The 13,804-nt window shown below is 39.0% G+C and overlaps 1 pseudogene; it reads right to left on the reverse strand.

The window, feature by feature from the left end:
• Positions 1-4,692: 4,692 nt before the first annotated feature.
• LOC133254209 (palmitoyltransferase ZDHHC16-like) lies at positions 4,693-6,151 on the reverse strand (annotated as a pseudogene).
• Between the last annotated feature and the right edge of the window lie 7,653 nt (positions 6,152-13,804).

Below are 13,804 nucleotides of genomic sequence, written 5' to 3' on the forward strand. Positions count from 1 at the left end.
GCCCCACTTTTTAAGAACTTTATCCCTCTAATTTTATATAACAATTGAGAATGTTTCTTTTACCTTGGGACTCTTTCACTTTTTCAACTCTAATCCGTTTTTATAGATTATTCTGTTCATGATTTTACTTTCTGTTTTGTAATCCAATACATTTGATGTTATTATTATACAGATAACTTTTATTTAGATTTTAAAAAATTTAAAATATCTGGCTGGTTTAAATAACAAAAATTTGTTGTCTCACAGTTTTGGCGCTAATGATAAAGAACCCACGTTCTAATGCAGGCGATATAAGAGACATGGGTTGGATCCCTGGGTCAGGAAGATGTACAGGAGGAGGGCACAGCAAACCACTCCAATATTCATGCCTGGAGAATCCCATGGACAGAGGAGTCTGGCAGGCTGTGGTCCATAGGGCTGCAAAAAGTCGACATGACTGAAGTGACTTAGCACATGGTTTTGAAAGTGAGATATCCACAATCAAAGTGTCATTAGGGTTGTTAATAGCTCTTTCGTTTTGGGATCTCTTAAAGGAAAGATCTGTTCTAACCTCTCTCCTTGGCTTTCAGATGGTGTCTTCATGTTCACATGGCACTTTTATTTCATTTTACCCAAACCACTTTTTTATCACTGTACTTTCATACATCTTAGATCATTCTTCTGGAATAATATTTTTTCCTTCCTGAAATATATACTTTAAATATTTCTATAGGGGAAAATTATTTGTGGATAACACTAACTGTTGTTTGTTAGATATAGCACTATTTTACTCATTATTAATATATAGTTTTGCTATGTAAGCAAATTTGGGTTGATGCCTATTTTTCCTTTCCATTCAATCTCTGTCTTCCATTAGTGTCAAAAAATCTGAAATTAATCTGTTGGTCTATCATTTCACTTTTAGTGCAACTTTTATATTCTCTCTTTTGTGTTTCTTTTTATCAATAGTCTCTTACAATTTTATCATAACTTACTTATATTGTTTCACATATATTATTGGTCCTATTTCTATGAATTTATCTCTGATTAGTTTTATTCAGTACTATTAAAACCTTAATATTATCACAAATTTTCCAAATGGAAAGGATTTTCCCTCAAGGAGGATGAGTCTTACTGATTCTAGGTAAAAGGAAATCTATGTGGCATTTAAAAATTCATTTATGCCTCTAGGAGTTTTATAGTTTCTGGTCTTATGTTTAGATCTTTAATCCATTTTGAGTTTATTTTTGTGTATGGTGTTAGAAAGTGTTCTAGTTTCATTCTTTTACATCATATATGAAACGAGTCACCAGTCCAGGTTCGATGCACGGTACTGGATGCTTGGGGCTGGTGCACTGGAACAACTCAGAGGGATGGTATGGGGAGGGAGGAGGGAGGAGGGTTCAGGATGGGGAATACGTGTATACCTGTGGTGGATTCATGTTGATATATGGCAAAACCAATACAATATTGTAAAGTTAAAAAATAAAATTCATTTATGTAAAATAATAAAAATCATTTTGGGGAGAACAAAGATGATTTTTATGTAAGAATGTATTTTTTTCTCCCTTATTTTTTTAAACTAAAAATTGTTGAACTTTCTCCAAAGTTTACATAGGTGCTAAGTCATCTTACATAGACAGCCAGGTAAAGGAAAAAAACATGTTAAAAAACGAAAAGAGATGCATCAATATATAATATTTGTTTTTCTTTTTCTGACTTACTTCACTCTGTGTGGCAAACTGTAAGTTCATCCACATCACTACAAATGATCCAATTTCGTTCCTTTTATATGGTTGAGTAATATTCCAATTGTATGTATGTCAAGAACTTCATCCATTCATTGGTTGATGGGCATTCAGTTTGCTTCCACATCCTAGCTTATGTAAACAGTGCTTCAGTGAACACTGGGATACATGTATCTTTTTGAACTATGGTTTTCTCAGGGTATATGCTCGGTAGTGGGATTGCTGATGAACCTATTTGCAGGGAAGTATGTAGAGAAAGGACTTGTGGACACAGTGGGAAAAGGGGAGGGTGGGAAGAATTGAGAGAGTAGCACTGACATATATACACTACAATGTGTAAAATGGCTAGCTAGTGGAGAGCTGCGGTGTATAGCAGGAGCTCAGTGCTCTGTGATGACCTAGAGGGGTGGTATGTGGGGGTAAGAGGGAGGTTCAAGAGGGGTAGGATATATGTATACATATAGCTGATTCACTTTGTTGTACAGTAGAAACTAATACAATATTGTAAAGCAATTATACTCCAATAGCAAAACAAATGAATGAAAAACAGCAGCAACAAAGAGATGGTTCCTCTTTCTATGAGCATATACAGGGTTCTTCACTATTTTTGGCTTACTAACTCTAACTTGATTTTTTTTTTTTCTCTTGGAAAAAAAGTTGTGATAACATGTTATATTGATGTTACAGGAATAAGTATTTTAAATATTAAAATATTCACAGATTTGTAGCTCAGATTTCATCTTGAAAATAACAGCATGCATGTGTACTCAGTCACTTCAGTCATGTCTGACTCTTTGTGACCCTATGGACTGTAGTCTGCCAGGCTCTTCCATCCATGTGATTCTTCAAGGAAGAATACTGGAGTAGGTTGCCATGACCTCTTCCAGGGGATTTTCCCAACCCAGGGATTGAACCTGCATATCCTGCATTGCAGGCGGATGCTTTGCTGAGCCAAGAATTTTAAATATTAAAATAGTTACAGATTTGAAGCTCAAATTTCATTTTGAAAATAATGTATCCATTTAAAATTATTATCCTAAAAGTTCTAGTACCAGTTTGTTCATTCACTTATTTTACAAATATGTATTAAGCTAATAATGTAGGTCATTAATCTACCCCTCTTTTGAATTTTTCTTGACATCTAAGAAGAAATGAGCCAAAAATATAATGAGAATCACTTTAAGGTAGGGGAGGTAAGGAAATGATAGTTGTTGTTGTTTTTTAAGTATTATTTAAAAATGTATAATGGGGGAAATAGTTGTAAACCCATATATAATAGTGTACTACAGTTTTAAGCTCTCATTTACTTAGATTTTTTTCAGAAGCAAGAAGTATGATAAATATAATTCAATGCCATACTTGAAATATTGGTCCTATAGTTGTAAATTACTGCAACAAAGTTAGCTGTTATCCACAGTCATTTTGGCTGCTGCTTAAGGTTCATGTCCTGCTGCATCCCTATTGTACTCAGTCTAGAAATAACTCAGCTTCCTACTGCAAATCCTTCATAATGAGGACAATTTAATCCTTAACTGCCATTGTAAGCTGTTCTTACAGGGAATTTGTTTCATTGATAATATTTTAGTTGATCTTCTTTAAAAGTAACACCTCATCTTTTGTGATATCTTTGCAATTTTTGAAGAATTACTCTAAGCAATGACTTTTAATCTATTTTTTCATTAAATTTATAAGCAATCATTGAATATGTTTAATACACCTACATATTAATGTATTTAAGTTAAATTTAATGACAAAACATATTAACTAGGCAGATAATGTAAAAAATATTTAATACATTTTAGTGTTTGTTTAGGACACCAGAGTTTAACTCAGAAATGAATGTATTTATTCTGCTAATGTTTAATGAAGGGATGTGGCTATAAATTAATAATAATCAAAATTAGTTTTGTTCATTATTTGTTTTAAAATAAGGGTCTGTAGGAGAAAGTTAATTAAAAAAAAAAATCCTATGCTTTCTTGAAGTTTACCATCTAAGTAACTAACACTAAATTAAGCAAATTTGAACTAGGCAAAGATATTTCATAGAAAAGAAACTCCTTGACTTAGTTAAATGGAAGGAACAAATTCTCATTTCCAAGTATATGTTTTGGAGTAAAGACAACTCAACTTGAAATGCCTTTAGGCCAATTTTCTCATCTTTTACAATTCCCACCTCTCTTCTCCCTAACTCCTCCTACTACCCCCAACGTTTTCTTGTGTTATGTGTTTATGATATTCCAAGCACAGTCCCTGGCACATACCTGAGCTACTTTCAAAGATTTAATTGACCTCCCCTGCCACACACATTTTTCTTTGAGATAAGAATAATTTAGAGACTGAGAAACAGAGTAGTGAGTTAAAAATAGGTGAAACAGAATCAGTGTCACCCCGGGCTAATTTTACTTTGCTTCTATGTGGTGAGAAAATTGGGGATAATTACTTTTTATTATAATTTCTTTTCCTGTCTTCTTTCCAAAAATCAAGTCTTCAAGCAAATACTTGCATTCAAGTGAGAGAACTTCTAGAAGTTCAGGCCTATCATTTCACTCAGGCAGTAACACTTGACTTGGAATAACAGATCCACTAGAACCTGTGGATTCAATTGCTTCATATGATAAATTAGAGTAGTAAAACCTAAATCACAAGGTCATTAGGAGGATTAAATGAGAAAATATCTACAAAATGCCAAGCAAGCAATACAAGAGGTGCCAGCAATTATTAATGTATATTAATTAGATATGTATAGATCATATTTATTTATAGAAGTGGTCTTGAAACTTTATCTTAGTATTTTATGAACATATTTTAAAAGCCAAACCAGAATCATTCAATTTCTAGAATTTTTACTCTTTGTAGAAGAAAACTACTAATAGAAGAGTTTCATTGAAATATACAAGATATACATATTTTATATATGAAATTCACAACACTATGCATGATCCTTCCTTATGTAACTTTTTTTTTTTTTTTTTTATAAAATCAAATACCTTTATTTTTGCTCCCTTCGGCAGCACATAAGAAGTGGCAGTGACCTCAGCAGTAGGCCTGGTATCTTTGCCCTGTTGAGAAGCCAGAATCTCATCTCTACCATTCAGCTGTTTCCTCAGACCGCAAGTAGAAGAGGTAGTGGCCAACCCCAGTGCTGTAACCTGGAGGAGATCGGGGTCAACCTGGCAAGGTTGCTAGCTGCCTGATCTCTAGTCTGGGGCTGGAACTTCTGTTTGCCTGAGTAAAGGGACATCAGTCCTAGGATTTCTCCACATCGTGCCTTGCTTCTGCAATGGCCAGGATACCGGTCCTTGAGCTGTCCCCGCATGGTACCCTGGGGCAGGCCCACTGGCTCTTTTGGCTCAAGGATCCCAAGAAGCTATCCTTGGAGGCCCTTGAGGCAACACAGGAAGCATGGTGGTACTCAAGTTGTGGCTGACACACTCCAGCTCACATGCTCACACTGCCATCACAGAGGCTGAGTGAGCAGTCACCCAGGGCAGGGGATCCCAGCTCATTCTGTTCCCGTGGGACAAATGACTGGAAGGTAACAACACCTGAGTAAGCCAGTGCCTTCCTGTGTCCACACCCAGGAATACCTTCCAGTTGTCCAAGCAGCCATAGTTGTAATGATTCCTAAAAACTCTGCTCTTGGCCTGCAGCCACCGATGCTCCTTCTTGTTGATGTGCCTTTCGATGTTAGTCTCACCTTGATTGATGAGCACAGCCTGCCATACAGTTAGGGCACCCAGGGCAAGTGCCACAGAACTGCACAGGAACCAGAGGTAGACAAGACTCCTGTGAGTCACTCTTTCTTGGAAGGATAAAATGGGTGGTGGGTCTGGTGGCAAGTCTCGATGGCAGCATAAGCCTCCTGGAAAAGGTCCCAGCTTCCATAGCTATTGTAAATGTTGCAGTGGTGTGTTCGGGCTGGCATGGGGTTAATGCACTTCTTAAAGATAGAGACTGTTGTCCTATCATTCCTTCCCTGGGGTGGGTATCCAGGTCGGGTGGTGATAGCCTAGTAGAAATGGAAGACTAGAATGGAAGATGAGAATCAGATTGCAGTGACTATAGAAGAAATGCCAGCAGAGCCAGGCCATGGAGTAGGTTTGGAGGATGAGAGGCAGGACACACATGTAGGCGATGGCCACAGTGGAGCTGGTCAGCACAATCACCAGCAGCACGAACGCCACCCCATACCAGCAGATCATGTTGTCCACCAGCCAGTAGATAGGCTCAAAGGCAACGTCCATGGCGGTGTCACTGCCCCCGAAGGAGTTGTAGAGCAGGGAGCAGAGGCAGACCTTGCCATAGCGCTGGCGCTGCATCAGGCCATGGAGCAGAGGTGGGCAGTGGCACCTGTAACCCAGGAGCAGACACAGGCGCAGGCAGAGGCGGGCAGGGCCCAGCCACAGGCTCCTCTGGCCCTGCATGGCTCCTAGGAAAACACAGCAATGTGAGGGGCCAGCTTGGTTCCTATCCCTCCTTGCCCCACAAGTGGGCAGCTTAGAGGTAAAGACTTAAGGCTGAAGCCTACTGGGCCAGTCACCAGCTGTGGGAAATAGGGAGGCAGCTCCAAGCTCAAGCAGGGTCTCTGGAATTGTCTGTGTGGACAGACCTCTGGATGGAGCCTGACCAATGTGCACAAAGCTATCCACATGGCCCTGTGGGCCTGGCCACAGTAGCAGAGGTGTCCAGGGTTTCCTGCCTGCCCTGTGCTGTGCTTAGTTGCTCAGTCATGTCCGACTCTTTCAACCACAAGGACTGTAACCCACCAAGCTCCTCTGTCCATAGGGATTCTCCAGGCAAGAATACTGGAGTGGGTTGCCATGCTCTCCTCCAGGGAATCTTCCCAATCCAGGAATCGAACCCAGGCCTCCTGGATCATGGAAGTACTTAATAAATACTTGTTGAATGAACAAACTGGAGGGATGAAGTGGAAAGGCTGGTCCATCTGTCCCATTTGGTCTCTATCTTGAAGTATCTTAGAGATACAAGTTAAATCCTATCCCTAAGGATGAATTTCCAAATCTGTGAAATGGGCGAGTTGGCTGGGCTGACCTTCCAGCTCCATGCCTCAGGGCTGCCTAGAGGGTGCGCTCAGTCCGGTTTGAGGGTGTGTCTGTGCAGAGCAGGAACTCCAGCTCACAAGACCCGGGAACAGGGCCCAACCCATAGCCTACCACCCATAGGGCCAGCCTGCAGACCCGGACCCACCGCCCGCCCATCTCTGTAACATGTTTTATCATATGACTATTTGTGTTGGTCAGACAGTAAAGAATCTGCCTGCAGTGCGGGAGACCTGGGTTCAATCCCTGGGTTGGGAAGATGTCCTGAAGGAGGGCATGGCAATGCACTCCAATATTCTTGACTAGAGAATCCATGGACAGAGGAACCTGGTGGGCAACAGTCCATGGGGTCGTAAAGAGTTGGACATGATTGAGTGACTAAGCACAGCACACATCCATGTTTGAAGATGTATTAGTAGTTTTATAATTTGTATTAACTAGGAACTGCATAGTGATAAGGGCTAATGCTTATTGAATGCTTGCTATGATTATTCAAAATGCTCTATATGTACTCTGTACTTTAATTTAAATGATAATCCTATATATAGAGATATAGAGGAAAAGAAACTAAAACAAATTTAAGTTGCACATTATCAAGAGCTATAAAATAGAGGTAAGAAGACAAAAGTAAATGGTAGACTTTAGAATCAGTAGCCCTTTATAATACTGTTTGCAAAGACGGGTACAATAAAGGACAGAAATGGTATGGACCTAACAGAAGCAGAAGATATTAAGAAGAGGTGGCAAGAATACACAGAAGAACTTTACAAAAAAGATATTAATGACCCAGATAACCATGATGGTATGATCACACACCTAGAGCCAGGAATCCTGGAATGCGAACTCAAGAGGGCCTTAGGAAACGTCACTACAAACAAAGCTAGTGGAGGTAATGGAATTCCAGTTGAGCTATTTCAAATCCTAAAAAGTGATTCTGTAAAAGTGTTGCACCCAATAGGTGAGCGAATTTGGAAAACTCAGCAGTGGCCACAGGACTGGAAAAGGTCAGTTTTCATTCCAATCCCAAAGAAAGGTAATGCCAAGGAATGCTCAAGCTACTGCACAATTGCACACATCTCACACACTAGTCAGGTAATGCTCAAAGTTCTCCAAGCCAGGCTTCAACAGAACGTGAACCATGAACTTCCAGATGTTCAAGCTGGACTTAGAAAAAGCAGAGGAACCAGATTTCAAATTGCCGACATCTGTTGGAACATCAAAAATGCAAGAGAGTTCCAGAAAACATCTGCTTTTGCTTTATTGACTATGTCAAAGCTTTTGATTGTGTGCATCACAATAAACTGTGGAAAATTCGTAGAGAGATGGGAATATCAAACCACCTGACTTGCCTCCTGAGAAATCTGTATGCAGGTCAAGAAGCAACAGTTAGAACTGGACATGGAACAACAGACAGGTTCAAAATCGGGAAAGGAGTATGTCAAGGCTGTATACTGTCACCCTGCTTATTTAACTTATATGCAGAGTACATCAAGAGAAAGCGCTTATGGCAGAAAGCAAAGGACTAAAGAGCCTCTTGATGAAAGTGAAAGAGGAGAGTAAAAAAGAGTTGTGTCGTACTCTTTGTGATACCAAGGACTGAAGAGCACCAGGCTTCCCTGTAAACTAACTTTCAGAGCTTGCTCAAACTCATGTCCATCAAGTCAGTGATGCCATCCAACCATCTCATCCTCTGTCATGCCCTTCTCCTGCCTGATCTTTCCCAGCATCAGGGTCTTTTCAAATGAGTTAGTTCTTTGCATCAAGTGGACAGAGTATTGGAGTTTCAGCTTCAGCATCAGTCCTTCCAATGAATATTCAGGACTGATTTCCTTTAGGATGGACTAGTTGGATCTCTTTGCAGTCCAAGGGATTCCCAAGAGTCTTCTCCAACACCACAGTTCACCACCCCCTGCCCCCCGCCCAAAATAGTCTCTCACTCTTTCCATCATTTCTCCATCTATTTGCCATGAAGTGATAAGAACGGATGCCATGATCTTAGTTTTCTGAATATTGAATTTTAAGTCAACTTTTTCACTCTCCTCTTTCACTTTCATCAAGAGCTCTTTAGTTCTTTGCTTTCTGCCATAAGGATGATGTCATCTGCATATCTGAGGTTATCGATTTTTCTCCTGGCAATCTTGATTCCAGCTTATGCTTCATTAAGCCCAGCATTTTTCATGATGTACTCTGCATATAAGTTAAATAAGCAGGGTGGCAATATACAGCCTTGACATACTCCTTTCCCGATTTGGGACTAGTCTGTTGTTTCATGTTCAGTTTTAACTAACTGTTGCTTCTTGATCTGCAAACAGGTTTCCCTCCTCTTCAGTGTTTCAGAAGAGTTTGAAAAGGATTGGTATTAACTTTCCTTTGAATGTTTGGTATTATTATTACCTGTGAAGCATATGGCACTGAACTTTTTTTTTTTTTTTTTTATTGAGAGGTTTTTGAGTACTGATTCACTGTACCTACTCAAAATCAGTCTGTGAATAAGATTTTCTGTTTTGTGTTGATTCAGTCTTGTTAAATTATAGGTTTCTAAGAATTCATTTATTCTATGTTATCAAATTTTGCTATCTAATGGTTCATTGTTGTTTTTCAGTTGTTCAGTTGTGTCTGGCTCTTTGTGATCCCATGGACTGCACCAAGCCAGACTTTCTTTTCCTTCTCTAGCTCCTAGAGTTTACTCAAACTCATGTCCATTGGGTCAATGATGCCATCTAGTCATCTCATCCTCTATTACCCCCTTCTCCTCCTTCCCTTAATCTTCTCCAACATCAGGATCTTTCCCACTGAATTGGCTCTTTGCATCAAGTGGCTAAAGTATTGGAGCTTCAGCATCAGTCCTTCCAATGAATATTCAGAGTGTATTTCCTTTAGGATTGACTGGTTTGATCTCTTTGCTGTCCATGGGATTCTCCATGCACCACAGTTTGAAAGCATGAGTTCTTTGGTGCTCAGCCTTCTTTATGGTCCAACTCTTGCATCTGTACATGATTATTGGAAAAAACATAGCTTTGACTATACAGACCTTTGTTGGCAAATTGATGTCTCTGTTTTTTTAATAAGCTCTCTAGGTTGCTCATAGCTTCCCTTCCAAAACCAGACATCTTTTAATTTCATGTTACAATCACTGTATGCAGTGATTTTGGAGCCCAAGAAAAGTAAATCTGTCACTGCTTACACTTCCTCTGCTATTTTCCATGAAGTGATGGGACCAGATGCCATGATTTTGTTTTTTGAATGCTGAGTTTCAAGCCAGCTTTTTCATTCCTCTCTTTCATCCCTATCAAGAGGTTCTTTAGTTCCTCTTTGCTACCTGCCATTAGAGTGGTATCATCACATATCTGAGTTATATATATATATATATATTTCCCCATAGAAATCTTGATTTTAGCTTGTAATTCATCCAGCCCAGCATTTTGCATGAAGTACTCTGCATAGAAGTTAAATAATCAGGGTGACAATATACAGCCCTCATACTTCTTTCCCAAACTTGAACCAGTCACTTGTTCCATGTCTGATTCTGTTGCTTCTTGACCCACATATCAGGTTTCTCAGGAGACAGATAAGGTAGTCTAGTATTCCGATCTACTTAAGAATTTTCCACAGTTAGTTGTGATCCACAGAGTCAAAGGCTTTAGCGTGGTCAATGAAGCAGAAGTAGGTGTTTTCCTGGAATTCCTTTGCTCTATGTTCCAACGAATGTTGACAATTTGATTTTTGGTTCCTCTGCCTTTTCTAAATCCTGCTTATACATCTGAAAGTTCTTGGTTCATGTACTGTTGAAATCTAACTTGAAGGATTTTGAGCAAAAACCTGCTAGCTTGTGAAATGCATGCAATTGTATGGTAGTTTGATCATTTTTTGGCATTTTCCTTCTTTGGGATTGAAATAAAAATTGACCTTTTCCTGTCCTGTGGCCACTGCTGAGTTTTCCAAATTTGCTGGCGTGTTTGGTTCAGCACTTTAACAGCATCACCTTTTAGGATTTGAAATAGCTCAGCTCTAATCTTGTCACCTCCACTAGCTTTGTTCATAGTAATGCTTCCTAAGGCTCACTTGATTTCACACTACAAGATATCTGGCTTTAGGTTACCTTGGTTATTGTATAGTTCTGTGTATTCTCACCACCTTGTCTTAATCTTTTCAGCCTTTATTATGTCCTTACCATCTTTGTCCTTTATCATGCCTATCCTTGCGTGAAAGTTTCCATTAATATCTCCAGTTTTCTTGAAGAGATCTCTAGACTTTCACATTCTTTTGTTTTCCTCTATTTCTTTGCATTGTTCATTGAAGAAATCCTCCTTATATTTCCTTACTATTCTCTGGAAATCTGCATTTAGTTTGGTGTATCTTTCCCGTTTTCCCTTGCTTTCACTTCTCTTCTTTCCTCAGCTGTTTATAAAGTCTCTTCAGACAACCACTTTGCCTTCTTATATTTCTTTTTCTTTGGGATATTTTTGGCCACTGCCTCCTGTACTATATTACAAACCTCCATCCATAGATCTTCAGGTACTCTACCAGAACTAATCCCTTTAATCTATTTGTCACCTCCACCGTATAATCATAGGGATTTGGCTTAGGTTATAGCTGAATGGCCTGGTGGTTTTCCCCACTGTCTTCAATTTAAACCTGAATTTTGCAATAAGAGCTGATGATCTGGGCCACAGTCAGCTCCAGGTCTTGTTTTTGTTGACTGTATAGAGATTCTCCATGTTTGGCTGCAAGGAACATAAGAAATTTGATTTCAGTATTGACCATCTGGTAATGTCCAAGTGTAGCATTCTCTCTTGCATTGTTGAAAAAGGGTGTATGCTATGACCAGTGTGTTCACTTGCCAAAAGTCTGTTTGCCTATGCTCTACTTCATTTCATACTCCAAGGTCAAACTCCTGTTATTCCAAGTAAATCTTGACTTCCTACTTTTTTATTCCAATTGCTTATGAGGAAAAGGGGTTCTTTTTTTTTTTTTTTTTTGGTGTTTACTCTAGAAAGTGTTGTCAGTCTTCACAGATTTCCAATTCCACTCACCAATTTCCACTTCTTTGGCATTAGTGGGTGAGGCATAGATTTCAATGTGATGTTGAATGGTTTGTCTTAGAAAGAACCAAGATCATTGTGTCATTTTTGAGATTGCTCCCAAGTACTGCATTTCAGACTCTTTTGTTGACTATGAGGGTTACTCCATTTCTTGTAATGGATTTTGCCCACAGTAGTAGATTTAATGGTCATCTGAATTAGATTCACCCATTCCCATCCATTTTAGTTCACTGATTCCTAAAACATTAGCATTCACTCTTGCCATCTGCTGCTTGACCATGTCCAATTTACCTTGATTCATGGACCTAGATACCAGGTTCCTATGCAATAGTGTTCTTTATGGCATTGAAACTTACATTCACTGCCAGACACATCTACAACTGAGTGCATTTCTGCTTTAGCCCAGTCACGTTGTTCTTTCTGGAGCTATTTTAGTAATTGCTCTCTGTTCTTTCTTAATAGTATATTGGACACCTGCCAACTTGAGCTCATCTCCAGGGTTATGCCTATTTTATTTTTTTCATACTGTTCCTGGGGTTCTAGTAGCAAGAATCCTATACTGGATTGCAATTTCCTTCTCTAGTGGAGCACACTTTGTCAGAACTCTTCTCTATGACCCGTCCATCTTGGTTGGCCCTACAAGGCATGTCTCATAGCTTCATTTCTTTTCCCAAGTCCCTTTGCCACAACAAGGCTGTGATATCTAAAGTGAGTCTATTTTACACAGAATAGAGGTTGTTGTTTGTTTGTTTTTTTTTTCCTTTTCTTAATCTATTGCATCTTTTGGGGAATTTATTTACAATTAAATAATTATTAATAGGCATGTCAGTTTATAGTTTCCCAGGTGGCACTAGCGGTAAAGAACCTACCTGCCAATCCAGGAGACATGAGATTTTGGTTCAATCCCTGGGTTAGGAAGATCCCCTGGAATAGGGCATGGCAACCCACTCCAGTATTCTGGCATGGAAAATCCTATGGACAGGGGAACCTGGTGGGCTACAGGCCATGGGGTTGCAAGGAGTCTGCCATGACTGAAGAGATTAGCATGCACGCAGGCACGCATGTTATTTTGTTAATTGTTTATCCAGCATCTTTGTAGTTCCTCTCCTCTTCTTCTTCTTCTTTTTTTTTTTCTTTGTTGTTTGATAACTTTCTTTAGTGGTATGCTTAGATTCCTTTCTCTTATATATGTTTGTGAAGAAAAAGTTGCTCAGTCATGTCCAACTTTTTGTGACCCCATGGACAACACAGTCCATGGAATTCTCCAGGCCAGAATACTGGAGTGGGTAGCCCTTTCCTTCTCCAGGGGATCTTCCGAACCCAGGAATCAAACCCAGGTCTCCCTCATTGCAGGCAGATTCTTTACCAGCTGAGCCACAAGGAAAGCCCCTTATATGTGTTTAGTATAGGTTTTTTGTTTGTGGTTACTATGAGGCTTAAAATAGCAATTTACATCTCTATCAGCTGCTTTAAATTGAGGACAACTTAAGCTTGATCTCATTTTAAAAGTATTTTTACTTTACCCTCTATATTTTATGTTTTTGATGTTATATTTCACATTTTATCATTGTGTGTCCCTTCAGTAATTATTATAATTATGCTTACTTTTACTTATCTTTTCTTGTAACCTTCATATTAATATCATAAAGAATATTTCATTGCTTTTAATATATTTTTAACTGTTTAATGAGATTTATTTTTTCATTCATTTCCTTGTTACTAATTAGGATCCTTTCTTTTCAGCTTAAAGAGTTTGCATCAACATTTTTTGTAAGGCTGGTTTAGTTGTGATAAACTCCTTTAGCTTTTGCTTATCTTAAAAACAAACAAAAAAACCTTTCTCTCTCCTTTATTTCAGAATGATAACTTTGCCAGGTAGAGTATTCTTACCTGGAATTTTTGTTTCCCCTTTCAGTATATCTTATCCACTCCCTTTTGACCTGCAAACTTTCTGTTGAAAACTCTGCTGATAGTT

This window comes from Bos javanicus, chromosome 1, assembly GCF_032452875.1.
Source record: "Bos javanicus breed banteng chromosome 1, ARS-OSU_banteng_1.0, whole genome shotgun sequence".
Lineage (NCBI taxonomy): Eukaryota > Metazoa > Chordata > Mammalia > Artiodactyla > Bovidae > Bos > Bos javanicus.